This window comes from Miniopterus schreibersii (assembly GCF_964146895.1).
Source record: "Miniopterus schreibersii genome assembly, chromosome: X".
NCBI lineage: Eukaryota > Metazoa > Chordata > Mammalia > Chiroptera > Miniopteridae > Miniopterus > Miniopterus schreibersii.
Genome location: NC_138104.1, coordinates 22,336,364 through 22,349,567, shown reverse-complemented (window position 1 = coordinate 22,349,567; position 13,204 = coordinate 22,336,364). Strand labels below are relative to the sequence as shown.

Sequence of the window (13,204 nt, the reverse complement as noted above, 5' to 3'; positions counted from 1 at the left end):
GAAAAGCAGGTATGGGGTATCATTGATAAGAAAGCAGTAGTCAAAGAATGTGGAAGTCATCATGATCATGGGAGAAACTGTTTTCTGTTAACTTTGCAGCTGGCTTTATCTGTCTGTCCTCCCAGGCAGATTAATAACTGGGCTGCTTTTCGTTAGTCCAAGCTGATTTTCTTTCTCTCAGTCCCAAAATCTTTCAGATTTTGTCCTTTTTCAGAGGGATGGGCCTGAGAAAAGAAGTTGACAGTAAAATCAACTATTAGTAGTTTTGTTACTTTTCAGCTGTGTTGGCAAATTACTTAATGAAAGAAAGAGTACATGTAAAACTGGTGGATTCTGGATGAGGCCTGCATTTGAGTTAGTAGTATTATACCAATATCAATTTCTGGGGTTTCAACAATGTACTCTGGGTGTGCAAGATAAAATTCACACAATAGTAGATCAAAATATTGGTTGAAGCTTGGGGAAAGATACCTGGGAACTCTCTGTACTATTTCTGCAATTTCATGCGAGCCTTAAGTTATTTCAAAATAAAAATAAGATATAGATGTTAAGTGGAAAAACAGGTTTGTGTTGATTATCTAAATAACACTTTTTAAAAGTAGTCTGACTTTACCTATGCTCTTCCCTGAAAAATCCAAATCGGTTGTACCAACCGGTTCTCTTATGTGTCACTGGACTTGCACGTGCTAGACTTGAATGCAGTACACAGAAGTAATGTCAGTCAACATCCATGTCTACCAGGTACAGATCCCTGAAGGGTTGTAAATATGGGACCAATTTGTGTATACACAAGATGTCATTTGAGTCAAGTATGGAAGTATTCGTTAAATATCTCCAGGTAGGGAAAGGAGGGAGAGAGTGATGTTAGGAAAAGAAAAGCACAGGAGGAAAGAAAGGCAGAGGTATGAAAGTCAATGCATATCCAGGAAACAGATAATAGTTTGATGGGGCTGACTCTTTGGGATATAAGGGAGGACTGGTGAAAGAAGAACCTGGAAAGATGGGTTGGAACTGGAGTGGGACAGTCTGTATGTGATTTTTTTCTCTCTGAAATTAAGGACTTTGGACTTCCCTTGAAGTACTTACTACATCTCTCTTATATCAAGGTTACTAGGGTATGTATCTTTTCTCCCCAACTAGATTCCAAGCTCCTTAAGGAGACAGTCCAAGTTTGGTTCATCATGTAACATCTGTTGCCCCTAGCTGTGTCCTTTGCACTTAGTAGGTGCTAATAAAATTGTCCTAGGAATGAATAACATATTACAAAGATGCAGTTGCTTTTCCCTCTCCAGAACATCCGGAGCCCCAAGATAATGTTAAGTGATGTGTTTACCCTCAGGGAAATGAAAGTAGCTGGTAGAAAGTCACACAACTTATTCCCTCAAGCTCTCTTTGTGTCTGACTTTGGTGACTGGGTATGGCCATGCCCTGGCATCTTTGACACATGCCCCCCCACTTGCCCCTGGATCGTGTCATAATGGCATCCTATAAAGAAAGGAGATGTGCCTTTTTCTAATTGATTTAGCATTCCACTCACACATCCTTCTGTTTAGTTTTGCTGGACTGTTGCAGAATTGTTTCCCCTTTCCACCACTTGTTCCACAGGTCTCTGAATTATAGTGAATATCATGGTTCAGGCATGACCTGCAGATGGTAGGTAAGGAATTCTTTAAGAAGATTTTTTCCCCAGAACTTGGCCGACTTACATTATCTAAGGTGATTTCCACCATGCCGGTTGGTGACTTTTTTCCCTTTGCCTCCTGAGAGAAATGTTTCATTGCTCACCACTTCAAATGGTTGGGTGTGAGGACGGAGGGACTTCTGTTCCTGACAATCTCATTATGTGGTTATCAGGAGCAGACACTGCCCAGGTTGTCATGACAACTAGCAATGATTCAACACTTCCCTGAAAGGTTTGTATCTCTGGCAAATAATCAGCCTTTAGCTCTCAGCAGATACTGAACTGAGCAGCCAATCACAGGTGAGCTGGGAAAGCATGACATCATAGTCAAGCCAGTCTAAAAGAAAAATTAAGATTTGTTGCTCTATTTCTTTCTTTGGTTCTTTGTCCTTTAGACTTTGTCTTTCACTTTCTCCTCTCTTTTTTTATTTTCTAGTAAAATGAGGAGAGCAATGAAACCAACTTTCCAAATTCAATTTACTGTCCACTTTGACTTAGGTTTGGGCAGTGCAGTGATCGGAAGGTATGGGGAAGGAATGTATAATGTGATCCACTGAGGAGCAAAATCAGAGCATCAGCTCAATGAAATAATGTGGTTTGATATGTAGGATCATGGTGGAAGTGGGGCTAATTAAAACCAAGTTAGAGGAGAGGAACTTCCTCATTCTCATATTTATTCATCCAAATCCACCTACACTTAATTGTCTTCTGCTTTTCCTTTGCTAACTCCCTGGTGGAAGAGAGGAGGACAGAGGCTGTGAGCTTCTGAAATATAGGTTCTACAGAGCAGGTTTCTAAGGGATGCTAATTATAGTGAAAGAAGGTAAGGAGAGATCCCATTTCCAAGGTCCCACCATATAGGAACATATGTAAATGAAGATTCATCAAGGCTTTAAGGAGGTGTACAGCTCTGAAATTTGTTAAGTCCACTCTTGTTCCATTAGCCATTTGTACCCATACAAGAATCCAGGGAGATAGGCAGGGCAAGTTTCACAGAGAAGAAAAGTAAAGCCCAGGGAAATTTGCATCTTCTTCAAGGTTTCCTGGTCAGAAGCTAGTTTAGAATCTGTGTCTCCTGATTCCCTGGCCATAACTCTGGAGGCCCAAGAGGATGGTGATTTCCTATCCATGGGCTTCCTTCTTTACCCAGGCTATGGTTTTTTAAGGGACCTAGGATGAAATCTTTTGGCATTTCTGAGGCTCCTTGCTCTTTGGCCAACAGGCTACATACATGTTGCCTTCTACAGAAGAGCTGTAGGGTGGGGGGCAGGAAGGAAGGGGTTCAGTAGGGCCTGACCTCAGTATTGGTAACAGCTTGTAGTGAGCAGGCCCTGATAAAGAAGGAGTGGGCACTGAGCTCCCAGCCAATGTCATTTACACTAGCTGTACCAAGCCAGGTCCTTTTGTATTCAGAGCATGAAGAGAAATTTTTTTTAAGGGTAGCTGCTATAGTAAAAGTTGTGAAGACTGAAAACCACAGAAATCCAGACTCTACCATTCGAAACAATTTCTGGATTTGGGACTTGAGGCAAGGGTGGGAAGGGAACCAGGATATCCAGTCTGCTTTTGCCCAGTGAGTTGTATATTTCTGCCCTGCATCCAGTGCTTGCCCAGAAATGGCTTAGCTTAGCCTGGCACACCATAGACTTCACTAAAACACTGACCTGGAATTCAGATCCCTTTTATGAGAACAGGGGTGTTTTGTTTTGTTTTGTTTTGTTTTGTTTTGTTTGTTTTGTTTTGTTTTGTTTTGTCTTAATCCAAAGAATGGCATAGTTTCCCTTTTTAATGTTTCTTACATGCAAAATACTATGTATGCTTATTGTAAAAATAAACAAACAGTGGAGAAGTATGTAAAGAAAATGGTTAATGACCCCTATCATCCCCACATGCCCACATGTCTTCTTTCCCACATTTTTGATTCTTAGAATTACCTTATTAGCAGTTTGGTATCTATAATTCCAGCCTAAACACACCCAATTTTTTTAAACAAAAATGAAATAATAGTATACCTGTTGTTCTGTCATTTTTTTTCACTCAAGAAAGTGTCAAGGTGTGCTTCTATTTCAATACATAGGAATTTACTTAATCCTTTTTAGCGCATGAATAATATTCTAAAATACATATATACCATAATTGATTTAACAATTCCTTTATTGAGGGACATTTAGGTTGTTTTTTATGTAAGATTTTATTTATTCTTACATAAAATTCAGGAATAAACATACTTGAACATATTTTGGCATATTTTTTATGAGTATTTCCATAGTCAAATTCCTTGAGTTCAAATTGCTTGGTCAAATGACATATGCACTTAAAAATTTACCAAGTATTGTCAACTTTCCCTCCAAAATGCTTTGTCATTTTACACTCCCATCAATGTTATATGAGAGTTAGCAATGTTCCCTTTTTCTGGAATTGGACTGGAACAGTTTGAAAATACTTGTTTTAGTTTACTTCTGTTGTTACATACCCCACCCCCAGAACCTCGCACTTCTCATGTGACTCAAGATGCTAGTTAGTGGGAGCCAAATAAGAAATACAACTGAAGATGCCAGGTAGGGTGTCAGAAAGAACACAGAACTGAAAGTGGGAGACTTGGTTTCCAGGACCATCTCTCTGAGGCATCGGACAGGCTACTTTAAATGCCTGGGCATCCATTCCCTCATCTGTGAAATGCAGATCATAATAATTGCCTTAGTACACTGTTGTGAGGATCAAACAGGGAAGTGCAAAAGTGGTTTGTAACTTGTGAAGCAGGGTACACATGCCAAGTGGTTATTGTGGTAGTGTTGTAATTATATCCTTAAATTAATGAGCTTGGGGAAGGGAATGGGGGACTGTGAGAGCTTAGTGGGAAAATAAAAACAGATGAAATCTTTAAGACATTTCTGCTTCACTGAAAATTCACATGCAGTTGTCTATATTCTTGGAGAACAAGCCACATTGGCAGTAAAGATTGACTGATGGCATCAAGAATAAAATAGGTTATCCCTTTCACAGGAAGACTAAAGTCTTTGTGCTGGGCCTGACTCCTAAGGACAGTCCTCTTTCTATGACATTGCTATGCTTTAATTTGTCAAGCACCTAATAGGATTTTGGCCCCATGCTACTTTCTATAATCATCAGGGAGAGAAGAAATACACATGAAATGTTTAAATAACTATGTGTGGTGACTGCATAAATAGCTCTGAGTTATAGCAGAGGTATGGGGGAAGATTAGAGTGAAATCAAATACCTTTTAATTAGTATTTAAATCAATAGCTTAGCCCTGCTGGGCGTGGCTCAGCAGTTGAGCACTGACCTAGGATCCAGGAGATGGAGATTCCATTCCCTGTCTGGGCACAATGCCCAGTTGGGGGAGTGCAGGAGGCAGTTAATCAATGACTCTCTCATCATTGATATTTCTATCTCTATCTCTCCCTCTCTTTTCTTTTCTCTGAAATCAATAAAGATATATATATATTTTTTAAAAATCAATAGCCTAGAAGACCCAAGTTAAATCAGCCAGGAAAATCCAGTTATATCTTTTTATTTCTTAAAAAAGCATTGTTATTGTTTAAAAAATAACTCAAATAAGTGCATTTTACAAATTAGAAATGTAACATTTAAGTGAATGACATTCATTTTTAGATCAGAGCTTTTTAAAATTACATTTACCATGATGTAAAAACAGAAATGAATGTGATGGGTTACTTTTTTTAACCTCAAAGTTAATTTTAAAAATATCTGTAAAATCATTGGAAACAAGACCATCTTGATTTCAACCTATTAATCAGGGATTTGAGAAGGAGGGTGATGGGTGATAAGAGACAAATAACCACCATGCAAAAAAAAAAAAAAAAAAAAAGCTACCAAAAATGCCTGATTTTTAAAAACCACCAATCTGGTATACTCTTGTCTTTTGTTGTGTTGTTGTTGTTGTTTTTTCAAAGCAAATATGTATTTTAACCAAACCATGTAGCCTAGGCTTTGGGCTCAAATCTCAGCTCTGACGCTCTTCAATGTTCATGTAATACTCATATATGCACAGGTATATTTTAATGAAGAAAAATTAAAAGTAAAATGCAAAGTGATCCCTTTAAAAGTCTAGAGTATGTAGATCACTTTGTCTTCCTCTTTCCTGCTTTGGAAGGGTCATTTTTGTTCTCTTTTTCAATTCTCAGTATCATCACATTTTAAAAATAAATTAGTCCGAAGAAGCATCCCATTTTCTAACTTCCCCAGATGTTGCCTCTGATAAATCTAGAGCTTGTTTTGTGGCCTTTCCTAAAAGTGGCAGTTATATTAGTTCACTTTCAGTGTTGAGACTTATTTTATTGGCATTATGGAAAAATGATTGCTGGATGTTAGGAAGAGTTGATAAAATTGGATAAAAGTGCACTGGGAGTGTCATGGCCCATTTTTACCATTTAAGTATGTGAGGATATATTTATCTTTATAAAAAAATAAGTTTGAAAGTGGAGAGGAAAAATCACCCATAATCCTATTATTTTAACCCAACTATTATAATTTCCTGTCTTTTTCTGATCTTCATTTACAGGAATATTTTACATAATTAAAATTTGAATGAGCTTATTATTTTGCATTCATTGTCATTTTTTATGACAGTTTAAAGTCTCCTTGCTGGGATTTACCATGATTTACATAAGCTAGACAAATTCTAGAGTGGGGGTATGGATTTGGGAATAGCAAAATATTTTTGGAGTTAGATTTTAGGCGTTGGACACAAGCAAAAATTGAATTCTTTTTTTAAAGACAAAAGAGGCACACATTTTGATGAAATTAACTGTATCTATATCTATGTATATATTTATCTATCTATATAAACTTGAAGTAGATTAATTATTCCTTCTTTGGTGTAATGCTCTGTTTCAAAATGCATGTTTCATGTGCAGAAAGGTAGTTTCCCTATCTGGATTGTCATCTCTTTGAATCCCAACGCCATATCTGTCTCTGAGTTTACTGTGTATTCCAGAGAATCCATCATATTGCCTGTTTGCCTGACAGGTGGTGTTCCAAATCCAAACCATTTTCCTTCCAAAAGAGTGCTGGTGTAGCTGGACAGATTTCCTCCCGTAAAAACTTATCTGAAATCCAAGTCTTCCTGAAGGAATCAGTTAAGGAAGAGAAATGAAATACTCCCTCTCCTTCTACTGCCAGGCGAGCCTCTTTCTTGAGGCTAGACCTCTGCCTAGACAATACTCACAGTGTAGAAGTTTCCATCTCATTTTCCTTTCCCTCATCCTGCTCCCCCTTTTTTCCTTCCAATGCACTTCCTGCATGGAAACAAAAGATTGGTCCCCAGTAGCCCACTCATGGAGATTTTAGTTTGATGCTCATATTCTGATTGGCCTATGTACTGCGCAGAGCACTGGTGATGTCATAGCAGAGAAGGGCTAGGGAGCAGTTGCGAGCACGGCTCCACCACAGGCTGGCAGCTGGCAGCTGGCAGCTGACAGCGGCAGGCCATCTGGGGTCTTGGGTAGGGGACTGCAGCTTCTCCTTGCCTGGAGCAAGGGAGCAGGGTCTGGGAGGGGATCTCAGGGTGGGGGGAGGGGAGTGGGCTGGGCCCGAGGCTGATGCTACAGCAGAGGGGCTGAGGCTCTCCAGCCCTGCTAGCCAGAGAGCTCGGAGGTAGAGGGAAGGTCTTGACAGGGTGGCTGGACCAGTGGCAGGTAAATCCTGCTACTTATGGCACCTGGCTCGTTGAGGGGAGCGGGTGGCAGCTCGGCATTGCTTTTACGCGGCTGGGCAGATTTTCTGCCTTCTCCGATCCGCCCCTGGTTCTTGCGGCTTTCCAGCCTTGAGTCCCCGACGTGGCTACCTGGAGCCCTGAGACTTAGTGCGTAGTTTGCAGGATCCCTATCAGGAAAGCGGACAAGTGGGTGTGTCAGGGCCCTCCTGGGAGAGCTTGGGCAGCTTCGCTGGGTCAAGCCCTAGACAACCATACTAGGCTGGAGGCAAAATCCGCCCCAAAAGCTACGTCAGCCTGTAAGTCTTATGCCATCTACCCGCCCCCTCCAGCAGCCACTGTTGCAGGGACAGCAGTCTCCCCACCCACGAGGGGGCGGGGGTTGTGGCGGCGGCCCTGGCAAGCCTGGGTTAGGGGGAAGAATCTGACCTGAACAAAAACAGAAAAAGTGACGATTTTTCAAAGGGGCACGTTTCCCCTTTTTCATTATTTTTCTTTATCCCTTTGTCCTTTTTTTGGTGAGGGAAGGGTCATGGCAGGAGGACACTTCTCCTGTGGGGTTTGGAATTATGGAATAATGTCCTGAAAAAGCCTGGGGTCCCTCAGTTGGCCTTTGTCTTTGTCTGGAGAGGGTGGTCATTAAGTGCATTGGCTCTCCCCTCCCTGTCCCCCTCAGCTCACAGGGTGCATTGCCCTTAGTTTTTGAACTGAATTTGGCAAGATTACTGTCACACTTTTGGACAGATTGAACATTTTAGATCCTTGCTCTTAGCAGGTTTTCCTTCCTTAGGTGGTAGTTCAGGGGTGGGGTGGGGGAGCAGCAGGAAGGCAGTGCCTGAGGGAGGGAGCCAGAAGCCCCACTTGTTTTGTTTTGTTTTGTTTTTGGTCCCACCTTCCAGAATCCAGTCCCAGACTGTGGAATTGAGGGTTCTGGACTATGGTCTGTAGAAGCAAAGGAGAGAAGGGTGAGTGGCTTGGCTTTGGGGAAGCATGACAGGGGGGGTTGCAGCACTATTTTTAAAAATTGGCTTTCAGCAGGGAAGCCTTTAGCCATGTTAGTCTTGCTCCCTTCATGGTTTTGCAGACTCAAATCCAGGCCAACTGTATGGCTTTCTGAGGTGTTGGAACAGAAGGAGGTCCATTCCTGTTGGTGATAACACTGTGGCCCTGCCCTGAGATGACCGAGGTATAAAGGTCAGTGCAGTTTTCACTGGACTCTTTGCAAAATTATAATTGGGTAGGTCTTTGGTTTGGTACTTAAAGCCCCTAATCAGAGGCACCTTTGGGCAAAGGGACTTAATATGGCAGTGGATGGTTAATAGGCTAGGGCTTGGAGAGACAACCTCTGTTTCTGGATACAAATGTCATACCCCCCCCCCATGAAAGAGGACAGAGGGACCTTGAGATGTCAAAGACCAGACCCTTCAAGCTGGCAAATGGGCCTGCAGGAGAGACCTAACAGAAAAAGGAAGTTCAGCTGTAATAGATGTGCAGGCAAGGGACCACAATACCCTGGAGGATATTCCAACTAGCTGACCATTCCCACAGACTGCAGACTTTCTGATTGGAGGTGGAAATTGTATACAGAGAAAACAAGATTGCTGAGGTCTTTGGGGGAAGAGCAGTGGACATGACAGGTTAGGGAAATGAAGAATAACTTCAGGGATGGATGGGGAAGTGCTGCCCCCATTAGAAGCTCTGCTATTAGGAGGTCAGAGACTAAGGTACTATGAGGTTGAAGTGAGTAGCCATGGCAAGCTCGGTTGGTTGGAGCTTCATCCTGGTAAGCCAAGGTTGCAGGTTCGATCCTCAGTCAGGGCACATACAAGAGTCAACCAATGAATGTATAAATAAGCAGAACAACAAATCCATCTCTCTCTCTCTCTCTCTCTCTCTCTCTCTTTCTCTCTCCCCCTCCCTCCCTCTCTAAAAGCAATAAATAAATAAAAATAGATCTAGAAATCAGAGTAGGTAGGTAAGATCTGATGGAATAGCCAGGAACAAATTGATCGAGAAAAGAAAAAAAAGTCTTGCCAGTAACCCAAAAGCTCTAATTTCCATAGTGGGATGGGGAATTTGGTGGTTGAGGTACCTGTGGCTCAATCCAGACTTACAGGGACAATTTCTCCATATTTAGGGAATCAATAGCATTCCCACCCATGTAACCCATCTTCAGGAACCAGTTGCTTCTGGTCAAGGGAAGAAGAAACTCCATGAGTGGCAGCCTCAACAGCCAGCTCTTTCTTCCTGGGTAAGGAGAGGGAGTGGAGGGACAGGGACCCAAAGGGGATTGGAGAGGCTTTGAATCTGTCCAAGACAGGTAGGTTGACTGCTTTTACATGAGATGTGCCAGGCCCATGCTCAAAACAAAATTAATAAATAAAATTAAAGCCCTCATTCCCAAGCAAGAGAACATGGGACCCTGTGCAGGCTGAGGGATGGTGAAAACAACTATCTTAGAAGGTAAGAGCAGCTGTCAAGGCATCTGGGATTCAGCTTAAGCTTCCTTCAGCTGCTCTGTTTTTCCTCAACCTCTCCATCTGCCAGAAACTAGGCTATTTCCTCTGCAGGGCCTGGAGTGGGCTCCCTTGCCATCTAGGCACTATTATGAGGCTTCTCCAGCAGGGGGCAAGAAAGGGCATGCAGTGGTGCTCAGGGCCTGAGTCCTCCATTTCACTTGAGAAGCCTTAGCCTGGGAACCAGTAACAGCCAGACATGTAATATCTGATATGGGGTAACAAAGAACCAAGTAAACTCCCAGGACTAGCAGTCTGTTTCCATTTCCCCCCAGAAATGTGTTGCTTTGTTTCTCACTCTGTGACTTTGGAAGGTATTCGCATTTACTTACTCGGTCATTACTGGAGCCACTAACATACACAGCCTAACTGGGAGTTTAATTGGAAATGTTAATCAGTGCAATGGATCCGTATCTAATTTGCACATTCAGTCAGTTATCTGCAGGTTGGGACAATCTTTGCTGCACCCAGGGGATGTGATGTGGGGCAAAATGGCATAGCTATCTCTTGGTCTGCAGGTGGGAAGCAAAATAGGAGAGGTGAACCTTGAAGACTGGGAATAAATGAACAATGTGCTGGTAGAGAATGGAAATCGTTCCAAAAGTGTGGCCACAGAGAGGCCTGGGAGACTGATCCTTAAGATGGAATAAGATGGTATTGGAGGTCACACAGTAGAGTTGGAGGCTAGGGTTTTGCTGTGTGGTGAGGGTGGACTGGATTTGGAGAAGGAAGTTTTTTAAGGACTAGAGGATCAGGATCTGGTGTGGAATGAACCCTGGGAATCAGAAGTCAGGCATTCTGATGTGAGTGTGTGTGCCCTTCTCTGGGCCTCAGTTTCCTTGTCTTTCAAATGATGAGGTTTGGAGGAGGTGTTTTCTAAAATGGTTGTGACCTTTTAGGAGAGACTCAGGCAGCTGTGGCTTCTTGTAGGCCTTTCTCATATATGGATGGGGCTGGGAGTTGAGAGAAGGAGCCATCCCCCCCTACCACCCCAGTGCTGATTTTCCTTCTTAGAGCCTGAAAACAGCTCCAGAATTCCATTTTTTTATTTTTATTTTTTGGCAATAAAGATGGGCCTGCTAAAGGGCAGCCCTCTCCGCCAAAATTACCCCTTCTAAATCACACTCTTTTCTGCATGCTTTCCATTTAAGGGGAAACAGTACAAAACAAACCTGCAACTCTTACACATATTTCATCTCTTCACCAGTATGGCTATACTTTTATTTCATGTAAATGGTGAAAAATACAGAAAAGAGAAGTCCACGTGGAGAATCTGCTAAGGACTTTATAACCAAGCACAGAAAAAGCTCTATGGGGATCTTATATGGTGAGAGGTAGGGGATGCAGAGATTCACTACTGGCCCTGACTCCCCGAGTTTCAAAACAGAAGGACTTAGGGTGAGGGTGAATGAAGGGCCTGACTTGGGGTTTAGGTCCTTTCCTTTCTTTCTCCCCCATCTCTCTCTCTGAGCCAGGGGGACTTTGGGGAATTCTGCAACCCTCAAGAGAAATGCCCCTAACAATCAGCACAATCATGCCCTCTAGTGACCTTAATGGAGAAGCCTTTAGCAGAGCTCCCCATACATTCCATCTTATAGCCCAGCTCTGGTGGCAGTGCTAAACACTTGTGCAGCTCTTACTCTCTGTGGAGAAGGGCTCCAGTCCTTCCAACTGGCCTGAAAGAGAGACTCAGGAAGCTGTGGCTTCTTGTAGGCCTTTCTCATATATGGATGGGGCTGGGAGTTGAGAGAAGGATCCATCCCTCCTGACCACCCCAGTGCCGAGTTTCCTTCTTAGAGCCTGAAAACAGCTCCAGAATTCCTTTCCCACCTATCTTCTGTGCTGGTTCAAGCACTTGCCATGGGAGAGCTCTGTGGTAGAGTCAGTGGTTGTCTGTAGCTTCTCTCATCCCATACCCAACAAGGTGGCAGCTCTAGTCCCCATACAGAGATGCTGGCAGGAAGCTGGAATGCAGCAAGCCTGCGGTGCTAGTAAGCACAAGATGTGTGCGCTAATCCTTACCTCAGTCTCTGGTAGGAGGCTGAGCCACAGGTGAACACACAAGGCAATATAGGTACACAACATGATACAGACACACAATGTGGCATAAGCATATGACACATGATATGGATTAGCCACAGGGTAGACACACGCACAGCATGGAATATATGCAACACACATACAACACAGTGCAGACCTACAGCATGTACACAATGTGGTACTGACATGATACACATATACAACATGATATAAATATAACTGCACATGTACTCAACATAATACAGACTTGATATACACACAACATAGTATAGATATGATTCGGCACATATCCAACATGGTATAAGCACACAAGGCATCCAACATGGTAAAGAGAGCAGCAACCCCCATGCTCTCACACAAGTCACACTCCAGGCCTACAGGAGGAGTGTGGCCACCAGGTGGAGTACTGTGTCTTGCCAGCGGCACCTGCACTGGCTCCAGCTGTGCAACTGGTAGGTTTGAGGCAAGCTACATGGAGTTAATAAGTGAATGAGGGAAGGTGGAGGCAGGCCTGGATCTTGCACAGAAGCCTGAATGTGCTTGGTTATTACAAGCTGATGCATTTCCCCCTTCCTCCAGGTCTTCTAACACTGTTCCCCACCACCATGGATGCATGCTGCCTCCCTGGGACTAGCTCTTAGGTCTGAGGGTAGGCAAGGGGTTTTTGTGGCCATCCTTCTTGAGCCCTCTTTGAGTCCCGCTCCTCTCTGGAGCTTTGACAGCCCTCACTCTTGTATCCCCACCCTACCGTGACCTTGCAGGATGAGCTCCTGCAGTGGGGGAGGCTGCAGGCACACCACGCAGCTGCAAAGTGGGTGGGATTTGGGAAAGCTTTTTAGAGTGTGCATGTGGGCAGCACAAAAGGAATGCCAGGGCTTCTGGGGAACATGCATGCTCTGGAGTATTGCCAGGAACAAGTGGAAGACCTGGGATATGGTTTGGTCTTATTCAAGAAAGTGACCTTGGGAATCATGGGGCTTTTCTTGGCTCCCTGGGGCTCTAATTTAGCTATCTCCATCTTTAACTATCCAACCAACCATCCATCTATCCACCCATCCCTGGCTTTGGCTTAGAACCCTGTGTATTCTGGTGTCCTCTAATAGATGTGCTAACCTGGATCTGGCTTTATTGGGAGTTATATATAAGAGCTGCTTTTCTTTGAGGACACACACTGTGGAAAGAAAGGGGGACAGAGTAAGAAGGAATGCAGAGCTTGGGGCCCTGTCAAGGGAAGTTTGGTCTCCTTGAGAGTGCTAAACCCTTGAGAGGCTC

At 43.3% G+C, this 13,204-nt stretch overlaps 1 protein-coding gene across 6 annotated transcripts in view; it reads left to right on the top strand.

Annotated features, from left to right (window-relative positions):
• PAK3 (p21 (RAC1) activated kinase 3) overlaps positions 1-13,204 on the top strand; it is a 259,546-nt gene that overhangs the window by 134,526 nt on the left and 111,816 nt on the right. Inside the window, exons 3-4 of one of the 6 annotated variants that reach the window (XM_081125245.1) lie at positions 8,276-8,341; positions 8,461-8,570. The exons of 4 other annotated variants lie outside the window; for them this stretch is intronic. The gene's annotated coding sequence lies outside the window, so the exon portion shown is untranslated. Of the gene's footprint in view, positions 1-8,275; positions 8,342-8,460; positions 8,571-9,513; positions 9,628-13,204 lie in introns of those variants that run through there. One more of the 6 variants, XM_081125249.1, reaches the window with a different exon arrangement.